Here is a 14,249-nt window from a genome sequence, read left to right on the forward strand (position 1 = left end):
TGCGGCTGCGCGTCCCTCCACTGCGGACCCGACCCCGCCCACCTCCTCCCTGCAGCCCGCGGGAGGAGGCTAAGGTTTAGGCTGCTGTGACGCACCGCTGTAATCTTCCAGTGGCTGGCCGGCAGGAACGTTCTGGAAGCCGCTTTTATCCTCTGTTGAGAAGTTGGCTATTTAGCTTTCTCTGCTTTTAGGCTTTACATAGTGCATTTCTTCCTTTGGGCCTCTAGGCTAAGTAGTAGCAAATAACTATTTAAACATGTGCACTTGGCTGATACTTTTGAGCCTAACTTCTGACTAGTTCTAGAAATCTCAGGCAAGGTACATTCCAGCTTTCTCTGAACCTCAGGTTTTTCTCTGCTAAAAAATGGAAATACGACCTACCTCATAGGGTTGTTGGGTTTAAAACGACACACTTAAACGAGCCGTCCAAGTTCTCTAGTAATGGAAGTTGGAGGGCGCAACTCATGACTCTTCAACCACCATTCATTCATTTCTTCACTATACAAATATTTGTTGAGAGCCAGCTACTGAAAGTTTTTGGTGATTAAGCAGTGAACCGTCAGCCCTCTCCGTTTAACTCCTAAAAACCTCTCAGATCGCTTTTACTTCCTACCGAGCCCAACTGTGACTATCCTCATTCCATCTTTCTTCGCTGCCTCCAATTTGGGAGACAGTCTGTGGTGATCCATCTAAAATTCAATCCTGTGGTTCATTCCTTAGAGCTTTTGGTATCTCCTATCATGCGCAGAATATCGGGCCCTTTCATGTCTTGGACTCTGTCCTCTTGAGTCTCGCTTCTAATTTAGTGTTCACTGGAGGAAACTCCTTTGCACTCACAGTTCCCTGTATGCTTTGCCCCTGACATAGACAGCCTTCCTGCCTTGTCAACACTATTGATAGTTCAAAATCCTGCTTTTACATTACCTCCTTTGCAAAGACTTCCCTGAAATATACCCTGAGGATTAATAACTCCTTCGTAACTCTTTGTGCAAAATTCTATCACTATAATGTTGTTCTGCCACTGTTGTGATCTTTTTGCTCATTTCTGTCTCTATTGCAGAGCTTCTCTCAGACTGAGAACTTGGCTTATAAATCATTATAGTCCCTAATACATCCTTAAGGTCATCAGTATTAATAATTAATATTCATTTTGCTCCTAGAACATGGTAGTCTGGTTCAGAGTTCGGGACCTTTGCAATCACCATTCCTTCTTCTACAACCACTGTTGCTTTTTCAATAACTTTATTCCTCCAGATGATCACATGACTTCTTGTTTGTGGTTGCACTTGATGTCATCATATCAAAGAAACCTTCCCTGATCACACAATTAAAATAGCTCCCCAGTCACTCTCCATGTTACTCCATTTATTATTTTCATACCATTCATCATGACCTAAACAATTATTTGTCTATTCTCTCCTCCACAACCCCCCACCACCCCCCACTGCCGCCCCCTCCCAGCCCCCCTCTACAGCACCTCACTAGAATGAAAGATCGGTAAGGGTAGGAGCCTGTCTGGCATCAAAAATGATTAGCACATAGTATGAAATCAATAAGTGTTTCTTAAGTGAATTTGAGTACATTTTTATACAAGAAAAATCAAAAATAGGAAAATAAGACACGGAGTGAGCTTAACGCTAAAACGTAATCTGTTCTTTGCTTTCTGAATAAACTGTAAGAGAACATAATTTTACCATATTCTTTATATTACTGAGCCAGGCCTAACACTTGGCACATGATAGATATTGATGAGTGTATTTTCCGTTGCCCACATATTTCTCAGCAATCAAGTTAACTGAAAACTTGGATTTCTGTTGAAGAAAGGGTATGATACTCTTTCTGTGGGAAAAAATAAGATTCTAAACATTCAAGGTAAATTGGCATTTTCTCTTCTGGCATTTAGAGGTTAATGAGTCCATTGGTAATGCAACAATTAAAGAATTTAAACATAGATTGGGTAGGTGCCAAAGGCTTACTGAAAGTTGATTCACCTTTTGATTTCTCTCTCTTTTTTTAAATTATTGAAACATAGTTGATTTACAGTACTGTGCCAGTTTCAGTGTACAGCAAAGTGACTCATATAGTTATATATACGATTTTTTTTCAGATTATTTTCCATTATAGTATCGGCTGAAAAAAAAAATGTACAACGTAAAAGTTGAGAAATATATTTTAGTCAGTGGACCTGCTAAGGACATCAAGCCCAGGAGACAGCCTCTCAGGTAGGTCTGAGAGACTGCTCCAAAAAGTTCAGGGAGGAGCCAGTACATACAATATAGGAGTTTTGCAACAAAAACCAGGTAGTTGGAACATCAAAAGATTCAGTTCAGTTCAGTTCAGTCGCTCAGTCGTGTCTTACTCTTTGCAACCCCATGACTTGCAACATGCCAGGCCTCCCTGTCCATCACCAACTCCCAGAGTTTACTCAAACTCGCATCCATCGAGTCGGTGATGCCATCCAGCCATCTCATGCTCTGTCATCCCCTTCTCCTCCTGCCCCCGATCCCTCCCAGCATCAGGCCACCATGAGGTGGCCAAAGTATTGGAGTTTCAGCTTCAGCATCAGTCCATCCAAAGAACACCCAGGACTGATCTCCTTTAGGATGGACTGGTTGTATCTCCTTGCAGTCCAAGGGATTCTCAAGAGTCTTACTGTTGGTTAAAGAATACCAGACATCTCAAGTTAATGATTTTAGTATTTTTCTGTGTATGGAAATATGCAACAGTCATTGAGATCATTTCTTTAGCATGCACCTTGGCTATCTAGAGCCAGGGTCCTGTGCTTTCTCATCCTGAGTCCCCTCATTGTACACCACTGGGGACGGCTGCAGTGGCTGAGGGCTTGGCATCCAGCAGCCCTTTTGTATCCATTTTCAGTTCCATCAGGCTTACGGTTGTGGGCTGTGGTGGTAGCTAGTGGTTTGATGGCCACAGCATTCTTCATATGTCAGGCAACAATTTTTAATCCACAATAGGTTATTACAAGATATTGAATATAGTTCTCTTTACTGTACAGAAAATTCTAGTTTCTACTTTATGTATAGTAGTTTGTGTCCGTTAATCTCATACTCCAAATTTATCCCTCGTAATCCCTTTCCCCTTTGTTAACCATAAGCTAGTTTTCTATATTTGTGAGTTTGATTTTGTTTTGTATATAGACTTACTTGTAATATTTTTTAGATTCACATGGAAGTGATGCCATATAATATTTGGTATCAGTCAGTCTTTTTCTGACTTACTAACTAAATATGATATTCTCTAGGTCCGTCCATGTTGCTGCAAATGGCAATATTTTCATTCTTTTTTATGAATGAGTAATATTCCATTGTATATGTATGCTACATATTCTTAAGTCAATTGTTTGTTGATGGGCACTTGGGTTGTTTCCGTGTTTTAGTTATTATAATTAGTGCTGCTATGAACATGAGAGTGTATACATATTTTTGAATTAGAGTTTTTGTATTTTCTGCATATTTACTCAAGAGTGGGATTGTTGGATCATATGGTAGCTCTATTTTTAATTTTTAAATGAATCTTCATACTGTTTTTTTTGGAGGCTGCACCAATTTAAATTCCCATCAATAGTGTTCAGTTGAGTTGCTCAGTCATGTCCGACTCTGCAACCCCATGGACTGCAGCACGCCAGATCTCCCTGTCCATCACCAACTCCCGGAGTTTACTCAGACTCCTGTCCGTTGAGTCGGTAGTGCCATCCAACCATCTCATCCTCTGTCGTCCACTTCTCCTCCTGCCTTCAATCTTTTCCAGCATCAGGGTCTTTTCAAATGAATCAGCTCTTCACATCAGTTGGCCAAGGTATTGGAGTTTCAGCTTCAACATCAGTCCTTCCAATGAACATTCAGGACTAATTTCCTTTAAGATGGACTGATTGGATCTCCTTGTAGTCCAAGGGACTCTCAAGAGTCTTCTCCAACACCACAGTTCAAAAGCATCAATTCTTTGGAGCTCAGCTTTCTTTATAGTCCACCTCTCACATCCATACATGACTAGTGGAAAAACCATAGCCTTGACTAGACAGACCTTTGTTGGCAAAGTAATGTCTCTGCTTTTTAACATGCTGTCTAGGTTGGTCATAACTTTCATTCCAAGGAACAAGTGTCTTTTAATTTCATGGCTGCAGTCACCATCTGCAGTGATTTTGGGGCCCCAAAAATTAAAGTCTGACACTGTTTCTCCATCTATTTGCCATGAAGTGATGGGACCAGATGCCATGATCTTAGTTTTCTGAATGTTGAGCTTTAAGCCAACTTTTTCACTCTCCTCTTTCACTTTCCTCAAGAGGCTCTTTAATTCTTCTTCACTTTCTGCCATAAGGTTGGTGGTGTCTGCATATCTGAGATTATTGATATTTCTCCCGGCAATCTTGATTCCAGCTTGTGCTTCATCCAGCCCAGCGCTTCTCATGATGTACTCTGTATATGTTAAATAAGCAGTGTGACAAATTGCAACTTTGACGTACTCCTTTTCGTATTTGGAACCAGTCTGTTTTTCCATGTCCAGTTCTAACTGTTGCTTCCTGACCTGCATACAGGTTTCTCAAGAGGCAGATCAGAAAAAAAAAAAAAAAGAGGCAGATCAGGTGGTCTGGTATTCCCATCTCTTTCAGAATTTTCCAGTTTTTTGTGATCCACACAAGCAAAGGCTTTGGTATAGTCAATTAAGCAGAAATAGGTGTTTTTCTGGAACTTTCTTGCTTTTCTGATGATCCAGTGGATGTTGGGAATTTGATCTCTGGTTCCTCTGCATTTTCTAAAACCAGCTTGAACAGCTGGAATTTCATGATTCACATACTGTTGAAGCCTGGTTTGGAGAATTTTGAGCATTACTTTGCTAGCGTGTGAGAGGAGTGCAATTGTGTGGTAGTTTGAGCATTCTTTGGCATTGCCTTTCTTTGGGATTGGAATGAAACTGACCTTTTCCAGTCCTGTGGCCCCTGCTGAGTTTTCCAAATTTGCTGGCATATTGAGTTCAGCACTTTCACAGCGTCATCTTTTAGGATTTGAAATAGCTCAACTGGAATTCCATCACCTCCACTAGCTTTGTTTGTAGTGATGCTTCCTAAGGCCGATTTGACTTCACATTCCAGGATGTCTGGCTCTAGGTGAGTGATCACACCATAGTGATTATCTGGGTCATGGAGATCTTTTTCGTACAGTTCTTCTGTGTATTCTTACCACCTCTTCTTAATGTCTTCTGCTTCTGTTTTGTCCATACCATTTCTGTCCTTTATTGAGCCCATCTTTGCATAAAATATTCCCTTGGTATCTCTAATTTTCTTGAAGAGATCTCTATTCTTTCCCATTCTATTGTTTTCCTCTATTTCTTTGCACTGATCACTGAGGAAGGCTTACTTATCTCTCCTTGCTATTCTTTGGAACTCTGCATTCAAATGGGTATAAGTTTCCTTTTCTCCTTTGCTTTTGGCTTCTCTTCTTTTTACAGCTATTTGTAAGGCCTCCTCAGACAGCCATTTTTCTTTTTTGCATTTCTTTTTCTTGGGGATGGTCTTGATCCCTGTCTCCTGTGCTATGTCATGAACTTCCGTCCATAGTTCATCAGGCACTCTGTCTATCAAATCTCGTCCCTTAAATCTGTTTCTCACTTCCACTGTATAATCATTAGGGATTTGATTTAGGTCATACCTGAATGGTCTAGTGGTTTTCCCTACTTTCTTCAATTTAAGTCTGAATTTGGCAATAAGGAGTCCATGATCTGAGCCACAGTCAGCTCCCCATCTTGTTTTTGCTGACTGACCAATACACTGACCAATAGTGTAGGAGGGCTTTTATTTTCTCTACACCCTCTTCAGCATTTGTTAGTTTTAGATTTTTTGATGGTGACCATCCTGACTGGTATGAGATGATACCTCACTGTGGTTTTGATTTGCATTTCTCTAATAGTTAGCAGTGTTGAGCACCTATATTATCCAGTAGATCTCATATGTTGCCTTTTTTTTTTTTTGTCTTTCTGTATGCTGTTCTGACTGAGTGGTTTCCATTATTCTATATTCCAGATCACTTATTCATTCTTATGCGTCACTTAGTCAGCTATTCATTACTTCTAGAATTGTTTGAGGATAGAAAGAGGTAGCTGGGAGTTTGCTGTCCATATGGTCTGAACCCAGTTTACTTCATGAGCCTCAAGAGTAAAGTCTAAATGTATCTCTGTATAGGATCCACTGTAGTCTTCAGACTTTTATCAATATGCAGCACTTTTTGAAGACCCTCCAAAAACCAGGCTTCCCAGCAGGATGTGAATTCACTGGTACTTTGGCAGCTTGCTCTAAATAAGCATAACTTTAGACAAAGGAAGTTTCAAAACAATTTATCCCCAGCTCTTCCTTACAAACACGTCACTGTTCCTGAGTCTCTTCTATGGAGAGACCTTGCATCTGCCACTGTATAAATGTCTTTAAGAGCTGGGTGGAAGGCAGAAATCTTGGAATCATAGCATGCATCTGAAATTAGGTGTGGACACATATTCCTGGGTGTATTTTGTGTTTGGTTTCCCTCTGACACCAGGGGCTTCCCTGATGGTAAATAATCTGCCTGCAGTGTGGAAGACCCAGGTTCAGTCCCTGGGTCTGGAAGATCTCCTGGTGAAGGGAACAGCAACCCACTCCAGTATTCTTGCCTGGAGAATTTCATGGACAGAGGAGCCTGGTGGGCTGCAATCCGTGGGGTCGCAAAGAATCTGATACAGCTGAGCCACTAACACTATACTTCCCTCTAACAGCAGAAGAGACAAAGAAGAATATCAATAAAATCAGGGGCCCAAGTTTCTGTATTAATGTGAACCTAAGAGGAAAGAGTCAGTTAATATTGCTGAGATCCCAAATCATATTAAATTATAAGAAATCACCTAGTACAGGGCCCAGCATTTAGTTTACATGCAATGAATGTGAGTTTGTTTTTACTTTTCTTAAAGATCTGAAGTACTAGAAAGGAATTTGGAAAAACAAGAGAGAGGAAAAAAAAAAAGAGAGAGAGAGAGAGGGATAAGCATACAGGTGGTGTAGTCTAGACTATTAATTCCTGGTTACCAATCATAAATAGTTAAAATTTAAAATAAGTTTATTTTTAAGGGCAATATGGGAGTTCCAGTGGTGAAATAGTCTAGTACTAACCAATGCTGTTTGATAATACTAAACAGTAGTACTAATCAATGCTTATAAATTCCAATTATATTAGTTCTTTGTTCTTTCATCTCTACCTCCAGTCTCCTGAGTATTGTGTTCAAACATGAATCTACTTTGTTGTAACTATGCAGAGAGTCAATTCTTTGTCAAAGGTTAAAAAAGGAGAATTTTTTTCCATATCTAGGTGACTTTTTCTTTTACAGAAAATCTTTTCACTACAATGAATATTTTTAAACAAAGACATTCTGAATAGCCGTCCCTGCTTTTCTTTCTCATAAGACCCTTCCATTTGCAGGCCGAAGCAGGAGTGGGAGTTGGGAGGGGCAAACCTTCACAGGAGGTGACCCTTGCAGTAGAGCTCCTCATGCTGTCAATCAGTCAGAGAACCATCTGTCCTACTTTAGATTTCAGAAGCCATCTTGCACATCTGCTGTGCCTTTTCTAATGTCACTAATAGAACCCATTAAAAGCTGTTAGATGGATTAGGGGAGCCAGGGTGCAGCTGCATATAGCTGATTTTGAAGTTCTGAATCTGGGTTCCACTCAGAAATTTCAGATTTGGAGTTATTTTCTTATAAGATTAGAACCACAAAGGGAATAATTCATTTTATCATACTAACTCCTAGGAGAGTGGGCCTTAAACTTCTTTTAAAGTTGAAATATATATTTATATATAGTTAACTCCCACAAAATGTTTAAGATTCAGGCCAACTGTAAATATTTAAATAATATTCATGAATTCTTTTAAGAAAAATTATTACATGAAAAAAATATTTTTAAAGCTCTGATTCAAGAGCCAAGGAGTTTCTGATACAGAAGCAAGTTTGAGGTCTAGACATGTAAAGTATTAACAGTGTCAGACCAGTTTCACTGTATCAACCTCAAATTGGCCAAAAAGCAAATGCAATTATTTGCTTTTCCATCTATGCAGGAAATGAGAACTTTCAGATTCTTATAATGTTAAAACACAGAATTATGCAAGTTTACTGACCCAGAATATTAAACCTTAGGAAATTAGTCCTGGCTGCATGCTTATATTTTCTGAAAATTTTGTTCAATGCTTTTCTCAGTCTTAGCTCCTGTAGTATTTTCAAATGTCTTTTTGATAATACTTTCACCTCCACGTTGTTTGTTTACCTATTTCACCCACAGTACTAACTCTTGCTAGAAAAGATTCTGTGTCCCTCTATGTTTCTATCAACAGTATCATGCATACTAGGCTCTTTTTAAAATAGTTAAATGAGAAGTCATTTATATATGTAACAGAATATGTGTTCTGATATTTCTTTAAAGGACCTTTAAGAGATGCAGTGAATAATCTCAGGCTCTTATGACATCTGCCAGCCTACCTGCCTCTGTGCCCATAGAGTCTGTCTTTCCTCCTGTTACTGTGTCTTTTGCTGTGGTGGATCTCATTCTCTAATCTATTCCAAGCCATCCTTTCAGCAGTTCTTCTCACTCTCTCCTGCATCATTGACTTCCCTTTACTGTTGGACTATTCCCACCAGCTTATAAACATTCTATAATTCTCACACCTTTAACAACAATAACTGCTCCCCGCAAACTTCCCTTGAGCCCACATCCTATTTATTTGCTTTTATGTAAAAACTTGAAAGAATTTCTGTACTTCCTAGATTCAACTCCTCTTCTCCCAGTTTCTCTTGGACCTACTTCAAGCATGTTTTTTCCCTTACTCTTCCACTTACAAATGCCCTTGTAAAAAGTCCCCATGACTTCCGTGTTACTAGGCTGATTTTTCAATTCTCAATTCTTGTATTACTTGTCCTATTCCAGGAAAAGCATTTGACACAATTGATCATTTCTTATTTTTCACTTGATTCTAAAATTTCCCACTTTTCTATTCTTCTTAAAATCTTACTGGCCAGTGTTTTTTGCTGATTCCTCCTCATCTCTGTCTTCTAAATTTTGGGATGCCCTTGGATTCAGAGTTTGGACATCTCTGCAGTCACTTTCATGTTAATCTCATACAATTTTGAGGTTTAAATAGCATTTGTGCCCTGATAACTCCCAAATTTAGTTTTCTAGTACAGACCCTTCTTCTGGAACTCCAGACTCATATATCTGTCTCTCTTTATACTTAACAGGCATCACACACTTTGCACATCCCAAACCAAATTTCTGATCTCCAACTCCACAACAGAAAAAAATTAACCTCTTATTTTCAATATTCCCCATTTCACTTGGAGGCAATTCCTCTTTCTAATTGGGCTAACGTCGTTGGAGGCATCCTGTCCTTGACTCCTTTTTTGTCTCACACCCTACATGCACTCACGTGGTAAATCCTTTTGGCTTCTCTTCCAGTCACATCACCATAATCTGATTCCTTTTCACTAGACTCACTACTACTACTCTGGTCCATGTCATCATCTCTTGCCTAAATTATTGCTCAAGTCCCCTAACTGCTCTCTCTGCCTTGCCTCAGTTTACTCTTAACATAGCCACACTGATCTTGTTAAAATCCAAGTTAGATTCTCACTCCTCTTCTCAGAACTCTCCAGTGGCTTTCCAGTGTTCTCCAATAAACGACAAAGTCCTTATGATGGCTAGTAAGACCATGCAATCTTTCTTTGCCTCCCTTCTGACCTTTTTTTTTTTTTTTTGAGGGGGGCCATACCATATGGCTTGCAGGATCTCAATTCCCCAAATATGGCTTGAATTTGGCAGTAAAAGCCTAGAATCTTAACCGCTAGGCCATCAGAGAACTCCTGACCTCATATTCTGCTGCCCTTCCCCTTCGAACTACACTGCAGCAACACTGCTCTTGGATTTTCTCAAATACGCAAAGCAGATACTCATCTTGGGGACTATGTAATTGTTTCCTCCTCTGAGTGGGATATCTGAGTGCCCTAGGATATCAACCTCTCATCTACTTAAGATCTGTGCTGAGCCAGCATCTTCTCAATGAACCTTTCTTGATCATCCTATTTAAAAATTGGAATGCTTCTCTTCCTTCTCTCCCATCAACAACACTTGTCTGTCACTAGCATTTCCCATTCCCTCTCTGACTCCCTGTCTACTGCCACCTGACATGTTTTACTTATGCCTTTCTGTCTCCAGGTAAGCACTATGTGGGCAGAATTTTAATTTTTTCACTGATGTATCCCTTGTGCTTACAATAGTGCCTGACATAAGTGCTCAACTAATATTTGTTAAAAGACAGAATGAATAAAAGATGTATAGTCATTAACAAGTATACATGATATGGGAGGGACCAGATAAAGAGCACAGAGGTTAAAAAAACCAAACAAGACATAAACAAAATCAAGCATAAACACAGCCTCTGCTGTTAAAAAGCTAAGTTCATCAGTGGAGATAAAAATAATAACTGATAGCTGCTAAGCACTTACTTTGTGTCAGGCAGTGTTCTAAGAATTTCATGTGTCATATCATTTAATTCTCAAGACAAAACAGGAGATGACTTATTAAAATAATCCTTTCACAAACAAGGTGACCAAAGCACAGAGATTAAGTAGGTTATTATCACAGAGCTGTAACCAGTGATACCAGGACTCAGAGCACACTCTGACTCTGGAATCCATATGCTTAACTACTTATGTGTACAGTTCATAATGCAATTACTATTGTAACTAAGGGGATCCTATAGCATCATAGGGAACAAAGTTTTTGCAAGAGGTAATTTTGAGAGACAAATGAGTTAGCTAAAGGAAGAACAAAAGAAAGGGTTCTCAGGGAGGAAAGTGCAGCATATGTACGTCCAGGTGAGGGAGTGGGTTGCTCTGAACATCTCCAAAATGATCGTATTAGTCATAGCAGAGGAGAAGTAGGAGAGAGAAAGTGTCAGAGTAATAGAGATCATACCATGAAGGACCTCCTATGTCACAGAAAGGACTTTCTATTTTATCCTAAAGACAATAGGGAAGGCATAGATGGATTTGAAACAAGGATCAGATTTGAATTTCAGAAAAATCACTATCATCTGCGTAGTTAACAGATTAAATTAAAGGCAAGGAGAGGACTTACCTGGTGGTCCAGGGGTTAAGATTTTGCCTTCCTTTGCAGGGGGTGCAGGTTCTGTCCCTGGTGGGGGAGTTAAGGTCCCACATACCTCAAGGCGGAAAAACCAAAACATAAAACAGAAGCAATATTGTAACATATTCAATAAAGACTTTAAAAATGGTCCACATCAAAAAAATCTAAAAAAAAAAAAAAAAAGACAAGAAGAACAGCTACATCAATTAAGGCTATTTTATTCCAAAAAATAAAAGATGAAAGCCTGAACTAATATGGTTGAAGTGCTAACAAAGACAGGAGAACAGATTTCAGGAAAAATGAAGATGTATAATCGACATTGTAACTGAGTAGGACAGTTAAAGAGAAAGAGGACAAGAGTGACTCCCAGCTTCCTGGTTTTGGGCACAGTGCTGGAACCACTGGCTGACAGAGTGTCAAAGGACTTTCTATTGGAGGGGGGCATTTTGGTTGTTGGGATGAATTCTGAATGTGAGGGTTTTGCAGTATCTACAGGATACCCAAGTGGAGGGCTGCCATGGTCAGTCAGGTATATCGATCTGGACTTGTCAGGCCGTCAGTGGAGCTGATGTTACAGTAGTGAATAGGTAGTGTGAATGCTCTGCAATACCAGCATGCCAAGCCCTGATTCCCAGTCTGAGGACTTGGAACATCAGGTCACCCTGGGAGGGTTTAAAAACACAGATTCTCTGGAATTTGATTTCAGTCCGCAAACTGACTGAATCAGAATCTTCAGAGAGGAGACTGAGGGATTTCTAGGTTCTTGAAAGCACTCAGTTGATTCTGCTCTGGCTAGCCTGCAGCTTCCAAAGAAGCAACCAGGAGCCAGTGGTTTAAATGATGGTTGAGTCCAAGAAGTATTGCTTGAAAGAAGCAGCAGGAAGAGGTAACCGCTGTAAATACTACCTAACATTTTTTGTGCCCTCACTATTATAAGGCAGGCACCGTTCTAAATATTTTAGTGCAATATCATGTGAAATTCTCAAAACAACCCTATAGATCATAGGTACTGTTATTATTCTTGCTTCATAAATGAGGGATTTGAGGCACGGAGAAGTTGAGTTATTCAATGTCACATAGCTAGTAAGTCATAGAGGGAGGATTTGAATCTAGCCAGTGCTCTTAATTATAAAGTCCTTACGAATGACCTGGAGACTTATTAAAAAGCAGACTCTGCTTGAACGAGTCTGAGATGGAAACTGAGATTCTGTTTGTGCAACAAACCACTCTCAGGTGAAGCCAGTTCTGCAGATCTTAAGATCGTCTTTGAATAGCAAGGGTCTACCACACTGCTGGTTCTCAAGTTGGTTACCTGTTAGAATCACCTAGTCAGATTTGTAAAAGGAATGAGTCCAGGTCCTGCCCCAAGCTAATTCAAGTGGAATTTTCAGGTGCCGGATCTGGACATGAAAGACACTGGGGGTGGGGCATCAAAAGTGACTGAAATTAATTTTAAGAATGGGGGTGGGGTGGGGTGAGGAGGAGGGAGTGATGATACTGGGCCATCTACCAAAAAGTGAGATCGGTCAAATCAACCTAATCCTGAGTATCTGTGGTCTAATTTGAAAAATAGCCACAACTTGAAATGATTTTTTAAAACATACTCTAAATCTAAAGAGTCTTTCTGAGTGAAGATAAAGAAAATTATAAAGGCAATATAGAGAAAGGTTGAAAACCAACAATGTATAAAATCCATTCCCAAAGCTGACAAAGAAAATGTTCTAATGAAAGCAGTAAAAATTGATTACTTTTTCCCAAATGTTTTCCCAAGTTTAACTGACAAATGCTAAAGCCAGACATGAAACTGTGAATGAATAAAATGCACGTTGTTCTAGTTTTAAAAAACAGGGACATTATCTTTTCTAGAGATCGTTAATTATACAACCAGCATAAAATGTAGAAATCCACATACTCATGTAATAAAAAAATTAAATTGCTCACCACTAAAATTTAAATGATGTAATTTCTTCTAAATAACTGCAAACTAAACATACATGGATACATAGACAAACCTGAAAAAGAGAAAGGGGGAGTTCTGATAAATCTTATGTGACTTGTCTTTTTCCAGATCTATCTGAAGTAAGTCAGAGTATTAGCCATGTGTGTGTGTTAAGTCGCCTCAGTCGTGTCCAACTCTTTGTGATCCCATGGATTATAGCCCTCCAGGTTCCTCTGTCCATGGGATTTTCCAGGCAAGGATACTGGAGTGGGCAGCCGTTTCCTTCTCCAGGCAATCTTCCCGACCCAGGGATCGAACCCACATCTCTTACGTCACCTGCATTGGCAGGCAGGTTCTTTACCACTAGAGCCAGCTGGGAAACCTGTATTAGCCATACAAAAATTCAAATTGTCCACCATCTGTATAGTGTATGTATTAGCTATCCATTGTTATGTAACAAATTATTCTTAAGTTTAGCAGCTTAAAACAACAGACATCTATTGTCTCACAATTTTTGTGGTTCAGGAGTTGGGGGTGGGTTTGCTGTGTGGTTCTGGCTCAGGGTCTTTCACAAGGCTTTGGTCAAGGTGTCATCTGGGGTTACAGTCACCTGAAGGCTTTGCCTGGGGCTGGAACTCAACATTTCCAAGGCAAGGTTACGCATGGTTACTGGCAAGGGCCTCAGTTTTTCTCCATAGTGCTGCTTGAGCGTCCCCGTGACCAGGCAGCTGTTCCTGCAGAGCAATTATCTAAGAGAGAAAGAGGAGGGAGGACGCGGCAATACCTTTTGTGAGCTAGTGTCTGAAGCCGTCACCACTCCTCCTCTGTGTGTCGTTGTTAGGAGCAAGAAGTCCAGTAAAGCACTCCGTCTGCCTGCACCCAAGAGGAGGGGAAATTGAACTCTGGCTTTTTAAGTAGAAGGATCGAAAGCTTTGGGCTTTCCTGATAGCTCAGCCGGTTAGGAATCCACATGCAGAGCAGAAGATCCCAGTTCAGTTCCTGGGTTGGGAAGCTCCCCTGAAGAAGGGATAGGCTACCCACTCGAGTATTCTTGGGCTTCCCTGGTGACTCAGACGGTAGAGAATCCGTCTGCAATGTGGGAGACCTGGGTTCAATCCCTGGGTTGGGAAGATCCCCTGG

The 14,249-nt window shown here is 40.2% G+C and overlaps 1 protein-coding gene across 2 annotated transcripts in view; it reads left to right on the forward strand.

The window, feature by feature from the left end:
• The window catches only part of FRYL (FRY like transcription coactivator), a 300,909-nt gene that overhangs the window by 443 nt on the left and 286,217 nt on the right, over positions 1-14,249 (forward strand). The gene's annotated exons all lie outside the window — the stretch shown is intronic.

The sequence above is a fragment of the Dama dama genome, chromosome 6 (assembly GCF_033118175.1).
Source record: "Dama dama isolate Ldn47 chromosome 6, ASM3311817v1, whole genome shotgun sequence".
NCBI classification, from domain to species: Eukaryota; Metazoa; Chordata; class Mammalia; order Artiodactyla; family Cervidae; genus Dama; species Dama dama.